This window comes from Nyctereutes procyonoides, unplaced genomic scaffold (assembly GCF_905146905.1).
Source record: "Nyctereutes procyonoides isolate TBG_1078 unplaced genomic scaffold, NYPRO_anot_genome, whole genome shotgun sequence".
Lineage (NCBI taxonomy): Eukaryota > Metazoa > Chordata > Mammalia > Carnivora > Canidae > Nyctereutes > Nyctereutes procyonoides.
In genome coordinates, this window is record NW_026575048.1 from 39,167,108 (window position 1) to 39,174,572 (window position 7,465).

Below are 7,465 nucleotides of genomic sequence, written 5' to 3' on the forward strand. Positions count from 1 at the left end.
TACTCATTGGTAATGAATCACTAAGTCTAGTCCACACTCAAAGAGAAGGGAACTAAGCTTCCTCATTTGGAGAGAGGAATATCAAGGAATTTGTGGGTGTATTTTTAAATCGCCAAAATGTGAAAAGAATACAGGATGAAGAGTCAAAATGTTTATGCTTTAATTCTATTTCTAAAGTTCTTCAGAACAGGGCACTTGGGTGGCTCAGTGGTTGAGCATCTGCCTTTGGCTCAGGACATGATCCTGGGGTCCTGGGATTGAGTCCCACATCAGGATCCCCACGGGGAGCCTACTTCTCCCTCTGCCTATGTTTCTGCCTCTCTCTGTGTGTCTCTCATGAATAAATAAATAAAATCCTTTAAAAAAATAAAATAAAATGCTGAGAGACTTAGGGGCACCTGGGTGGCTCAGTCAGTTAAGCATCTTACTCTTGGTTTTGGCTCAGGTCATGATCTCAGGGTCATGAAATTGAGCCCTCTGACAGGCTCTGTACTCAGAGGGGAGTCTGCTGGAGATTCTCTCTCTCCCTCTGCTCCTCTTGTCTCTCTCTTTATCTCTCTCTCTCTCTCTCTCACACACACACACACACACACACACACAGAGAGAGAGAGATGATAGATAGATAGATAGATAGATAGATAGATAGATAGATGATAGATAGATAGATAAAATAAATCTTTAAATGATGAGGGGCTTAGGCACATCCCTTCACCTTTCTGGATCTGTTTCCCCATCTGCAAAGTAAGAAGAATGACCTTAATTACCATTAAGGTTTCATATTCAGTTAGTATGTGTCTCAGTGTTCCAGTACCCAGGACCCTGGGCCTTGACCCCAGAGCTCAGGCAGCCTCCATCTCCTCCCAGCAAGCTTCCATGGCCCAGGTCCTAGATGCAGCTGCCACCCATCAGCTCCCAAGTCATCCCTGAGTTCATCAGCACCTGTAGGGTGGGAACCAGGCATCAGTAGGTTTTTACAGCTCCCCAGTGATTCCACGTGTGCAGCCACAGTTGAAAACCACTGCTCTAACTGGAGGAGCTCCTCACATAGAGAATCTTTCAACAAATAAAATAACATTGAATGTGACTAATTCGTGATCTGCCCTTTCCTTTGATGTCTATGTAGTTTAAGGGTCTTACATGGCCCAGAGTACAGGTACTTCCTTTTCAGTTACTTGTATTTGGGGTCTGATTTCTCTAAGAGACTGTTTTACTCTGTGTCACTTCAGAGAAATAGAGAAGTTTAGAAAATTAGAGTTTAGAGAAATTTTTCACAGTCAGTATAGGACTCTATAGAACTGTTTCCCTTGTTCAGAGTTTCTCATCATGGTATTGTTTCTGTGGGAAAATTGATCCAATTTTTATCTTTTTTACTTACACCACCTTTTCCTAGAATATAACCTGCTATAAGTTTAAACAATGCCTGCCTTTTTTTAAAACTTGTGAATGTGCATGTGTGGGTGTGAGAAAAGTCAACATTCTCCAAGACAGGGCAGAGCCCAGTGCTGAGAGACATGCAGGATTTGGAACACCCTGGTAAGAGACACCGCTAGAAGGCTGCAGGTGCAGGACTTAGGTAGGTACTAGAAGCAGTCAGTAGGGCTCTTCTGATTCCTGACTTAGTGTCTTCCCCCACATGTGCTCCACCTCAGGTAAGCTGCTGTGCAACACAGCCATCTGTCCCAATTTGCCTAGGACTGAAGAGTTTCCTGGGATATAGGACTTCCAGTACTAAAATTGGGGAAGTTCCAGAAAACCAGGACAGCTGGTCACCTTCCAAGGGTTGTGTACCTATGGGCACCACTTCCATCTTTCAATACTACTAGAAGCTTCTGATACACAGGATGCTCCAAAGGCCTCCCAACTTGGTGAATGCCTGCTGACAGCCTGAATGTCTAGTGGAAATGGAGTCAGAGCTGCCCTGATAAGAGGTTAGGTGGCTTCACTGACAGAAATAAGGGTAGAAACAGAACCCCTCTGCCCCATGAGGCCCTTAGATGCCATTTTGCAGAGCCCAAGGTCCAGGTAGTGGAGCAAGATCTGTCACATTGACTTCCATTAGCAATCCTCAAATATCTCAGTGCCTGTCATGGAGAAGGGGGGATGACCTGTTGTCTGTCTTGAGACCAGTGATTTGAAGCCCGTAGATGCACTTGGGAATCACCTGGGGAGTTTATAGCCCACCCCCAGAGATTCTGATTTCAGTGGTCTGGGTTTGGGCCCAGGTTCGCACACACATAGACATTTCTTGACCTTTCCCCACTGATTTCTTTCTGAGCAGAAAATGTATTGCTCTTAAACTTCTCTAAATCTGTCTCTGAGGTGATCTTGAGCAAAAATGCCTTCTAGGTGAAATGAGAACTTTTTGCTATATCAATGGCAATCAGATTATAGGTTCCCTTCAAGGGAAATTCTAACTTAACCACTCTTCATTGTGAGAAAATTGTCCAGTTCACAGGTGTAGATGCATGGTCTAGATTCCCATTTCTTCCCAGCTTTGTGTTGAGCTTCTACTCACCTGGAGCCCGAGCAGGGAGGTTTCCTTGGTGTTGCCCCCCACCCCATCCTCCACTTCTGGCTCTGCCTGACCTCCTGGCCCCCATATTTCCCTTGTTTTTGTGTTCCCCATCTGGGATGCAAGAACTCTCCCCTGCCATGGCTCCTCAGAAGTGGAGGGCTTCCACTTCACTATTTTGAACCTCCTTTACCTGGCCAAGCCCAGTGGATGGGGTATGAATCTCTGACCAGCCTCATCCAACAACTCCCTCTCTCTCCCTAGGATCTGGGGCTTACCCACAGGGTTTCTGAGGAGCTAACTTCGTGTACTATATCTGGAAGGTCATGAGTGTCAGAGTGAGGTTGCCAGATGGGGAAAAATCATTTGAGGCTGAAGCAGCAATGATCACAGTGGGAGACCAGGTCTGCAGCCACAACAAAGACCCAGGTGACCAGACAGCCCAGGTGAGGAGGGCTGAGGCACCAACCTGGAACCTGACTTCGTTCTGCAACTTTCCTGGTTCCCATTCTCATCCTCCTAGTACCCCTCACATTCTGTGAGATCTTTCCCCTAATTTCCTCTTTAGCTAAACCAGCATTAATAGATTTCTTTTTTTTTAAGATTTTATTTATTTATTCACGAGAGACACACAGAGAAAGGCAGAGACACAGGCAGAAGGAGAAGCAGACTCCCTGCAGGGAGCCTGATGCGGGACTCCATCCCGGGACCCCAGGATCATGACCGGAGGCAGATGCTCAACCACTGAGCCACCCAGATGCCCCAGCATTAATAGATTTCTATCACTTGTCACCAACCAATCCCTGGGAGAGTCACCAATGTCCATTGCTCCTCATAGACACTTTCTTGAAATAGAAGTCTGGGCCTTTCCTGCTCCAATAAGATCCCCTGAGACCATTACTCCCTTTCGAGTCCACAGGGCGCTGGCTCCCGCCTCCCATGTGAGGCCTTTTCCCCAGGAGTTAGAGGAGTGATAGCCTCTTCATGAATTCAGCCTTCCTCACTGAGGCTTCTGCAGAGCCCTGGGTAGGGTCCTTGCCCATATCTCCAGTTCCCATAGTCCAGGCCTCAACTCCTCCATTGTCCTGTACCTAGACACATTTTCTAACACACTTCAGTGGAACACTTTTGAAAAGAGAGTAAACAATGGTTTCCTCATGTTCCTGTCAGGCTTTGTTGTCCAAGATAAAGAGTCTTAAACTGGAGAGCCCCTCCACTTCCCCACACTGCCTTCCCCGGCTCTCAGCTCTACATGGCCCTGAGGGTGCGGGGGTTGCTGCTTAGGATTGCCGGCTAGGCTTTCAGCATCTGCCTCTGTTGTCTCCCTCAGCCCTACTCTAACACTGGAGTGAGAACCAAAGCTGAGTGACAGACCCGGGCAGTCAGGGTCCCCAGCAGAGCAGTCTTGATGCTAGCGGCACTCTTACCCTCTACTCCGCCCTGTGTCCTCCTGCCACAGCCCCGGTCAGACTCCCAGGGCCGCATCCTCAGCTCCGTCACCACTTTGTCCCAACTAGGTCCCAGGGACCTGGCTTCTCCTCTTCTAGGATGTAGTGTGGGCCTCAGGGGAGAGCTAGAACAATGCAGGGCCCCTTATCAACAGCTAATCCCATCCTGGCCGGCTCCTGGACTTCCCTTCTCAGAAATGCCAACTCTTATTTTAACACATGGCGTGTTCACTTCTGAGTCACCTCAGCCCTAATTGTGTGCAGCCAGAGCAGCGACAATCCCTCCCCAACACCTCAGCCAAGCTCTTCCGCAGAACTAAAAGCAAACACCTTCAAGTCCATCCGGAACAGGCCTGGCTTCCTTCTGCCTGGTCACGAGCTCCTGGCACCACAAAACGCAAGAGCCGGAAGACACCCTAGAAATCACCAGACCCCACTCCCTTGTTCACGTCTAGGTTCACCAAAGCTGAGGGGCAGAGTCCTGCTCAAGGTCACACAGCAAGGTCAAAACTCCTGGTCTATTCCTTTACTTCCATAACTTCTTAGAAGACATGAGGAAGGAAAATCTGGGGAGGCTGTGGCTAATTCAAGTTTGTTTTCTGTTTAAGTTTCCATTCTATACTTGCTCAGAAGAAATGCTTGGTCCACCTCGGGGGTCAGCACTGGGGTCCCATTTGGCAGCAGAAGCAGTCTCAAGCACTCCAGGTATCAAGGATGACTTTGCCTAGAAGAGGGAATATCAGGATATCATGAGTCAGAACCTCCAAGTGTCCCAGTTGTGGCACTTAACAGGAGAAAGTGCGCAATGGCTGGATAAATGGCTAATAATAAAAGAGTTGGTATCATGGGGAAAGTCCACACTGGATGTGCCCTATCCAACCATATCTACAACCCCAGAAAAATGAGAGCCAGGTCCAAAATGACACCCCAGGGGCCCTGCGGGTGCTTTATCATCACTGATCTTCCATCCTGAGACTCAGTGAGAAGGATTTATACCAAACCCAAAAGGTATTGGAGGCTAATCCCCAGGTAACTTTCCTTTTAGCACCCCACAACTCAGCCCCTCACCCCTTGTACATTCTCTTTCATCATAACATGATCTCTGGAGGCAGTCTGGCTGGCTATATGGAATAGACCCTTCCTCCAGCATTTGGAACACTGCCTGGCATGTGATCACTTAGCTACAATATGATCATCATAACTATTTCAAGCCCTCAGCAGATATGATCTGCTTCCTCTAGCCTCTTAAGTGTAACACCTAGGGGCCAGCATTGTGAAAGCAGGAAGTGTAAGTCCTGCAGTCCTCAAGCTCAAGCTGGGTGCAGTTCTGGGGACGTCTGTGAAATGTCAGAACATAAACCAAGAGCTGTGGTCAGGATATTCCAGAACCGGAATGGAAGATTTGGCCAGTCTGATGTATGTTCTATAATTTAGCTAAAACACCTAATGAATATTTATGTATGTGTTCCTCAGTATTTGCCCAAATATTTCCCTTCTTTGTACTTCTGGATTGTAACAAATATAGAAGTCAAACAGAGATTTTCATCTGACAGAATAAGAGACCAAAAACCAGAGAATTTGGGCTCCGGCCTGGGGGTTTCAAACTTTTGGTCAGCTAAAACTTGATTCACTTTATAATGCTTTCTCAAAAGCATTTTTTAAGCTGTATGTACTCCATTGCACACTTATTTTTAATTTTTTTGTTTTGAGATATTAAACTTTAAAACATTGCAAAAAGAGTACAAAAATTCATATATACACTTCACCTAGCTTCCCTAATATCATCTTATATAGTCACAGTATCATGATCAAAACCAGGATATGAACACTGATACAACAGTGTTAACTTCTTTTCAAACCTCATTCCTACTTTTTCCATTGTCCCACCAGTGTACTTCTGTTCCAAGATAGTTCAACCTAGCATCTCACACAGTGTAGATCATGTCTCCTGGGTCTCCTCCAGCTGAGACAGTCCCTTGGTCTTTGTCTTCCATGATTGCAACATTTTTGGCCCATTATTTTGTAGGGTGTTCCTCATTTTGGGTGTACCTGGTGTTTTTCCATGATTAGACCAAGGTTATACATTTTGGGCGTGGACATCACAAAAGGAATGTTGTGCCCTCTAGTTCTTCGTGAAGCATGCCAGAGTTACATGCAGCTGATACATCTCATTCCTAGTGATAGGAATTTTGACCGCTTGGATACAGTGGTGCCTATCAGATTCATTCACTGCAAAATTACTATTTTTCCTCTTGAATTGAAGTAAGTATCTTGTGGGGAGAGAGCTTGAAACCATGAGCATGTCTTGTTTCTTGTCACACTTTTACCCACTAATTTTAGTATTCATCGATTGTTCTTGCCTGAGACAATTATTACCATAATGTCAGCCAAATGGTGGTTTCCTATTTCCAACATTCTTCTACCTTTATTAATTGGAATTATACCATAAGGAAGAGCTTTACCTATTTATTTATTTATTTATTTATTTATTTATTTATTTATTTATGCAATTACTTATTTCTACCAACATGATATTTGGTCATGGATATTTGCTTCATTCTATGAGTTATAATCTACTACTATCATTATTTATTTTGTCACTAAATTTGTCTCAGGTTTGGCCATTAGGAGCCCCTTCAGTGTGGCTTTTATGTCCTTTTGTAATGTCTTCATTGTTTCTGAGCACTTTTTCTAGTTTTCCAAGCTCCTTTATATTATTTCTGCTCCAGCTCTAGAATTAGCCATGTCTCCAAGGACCCTTGATTCCTTGTTTCAGAGAATGGTACTTAGAAAACAAGATCAAGGAGCGAGTATGCTCATAGCTACTTCAGCAACATCATTTCCAGTTCCTCTCACAGGACAAAGCTAGGAAATACACATCCATATGCACATGTACATATACACCTGTACCTATTTCTAGTTCTGCGTCTCAGCCTCTGTGTGTATAAAGTCATGAGTTCACACGGATTCCTCTGCCTCCAAACCAACACCACAGACACATTCCAATCTCCTTTTCCATTTTACTTACTCCGTTTCAACAGTGAAAAACCTGGCTCTCACTATCCATCACACATTTACTTTTTTCCCTAATTGTGAAATACACTTGAAATATTTTCAGAATCCATAATGCCTTTTCTTTTGAGTTTGTGTAATTTCAGCCAAATCATGAAATGCTCATGATGCAAGTTTTGGGGAAAGGGGAAGCAATGCAGCCTAATGCTTAATTGAGTGAGCTCTGGAGGCAGGAAATTATTTATTTCTCTGAATCTCTCCTTATGGATAAACTAGAGATAATAACAGTATCTAGCTCACAGGCTTACATTGAGAATAAAAGAGTTAATGTATGGGGATCCCTGGGTGGCGCAGCGGTTTGGCGCCTGCCTTTGGCCCAGGGCGCGATCCTGGAGACCCGGGATCGAATCCCACGTCGGGCTCCCGGTGCATGGAGCCTGCTTCTCCCTCTGCCTGTGTCTCTGCCTCTCTCTCTCTCTCTCTCTGACTATCA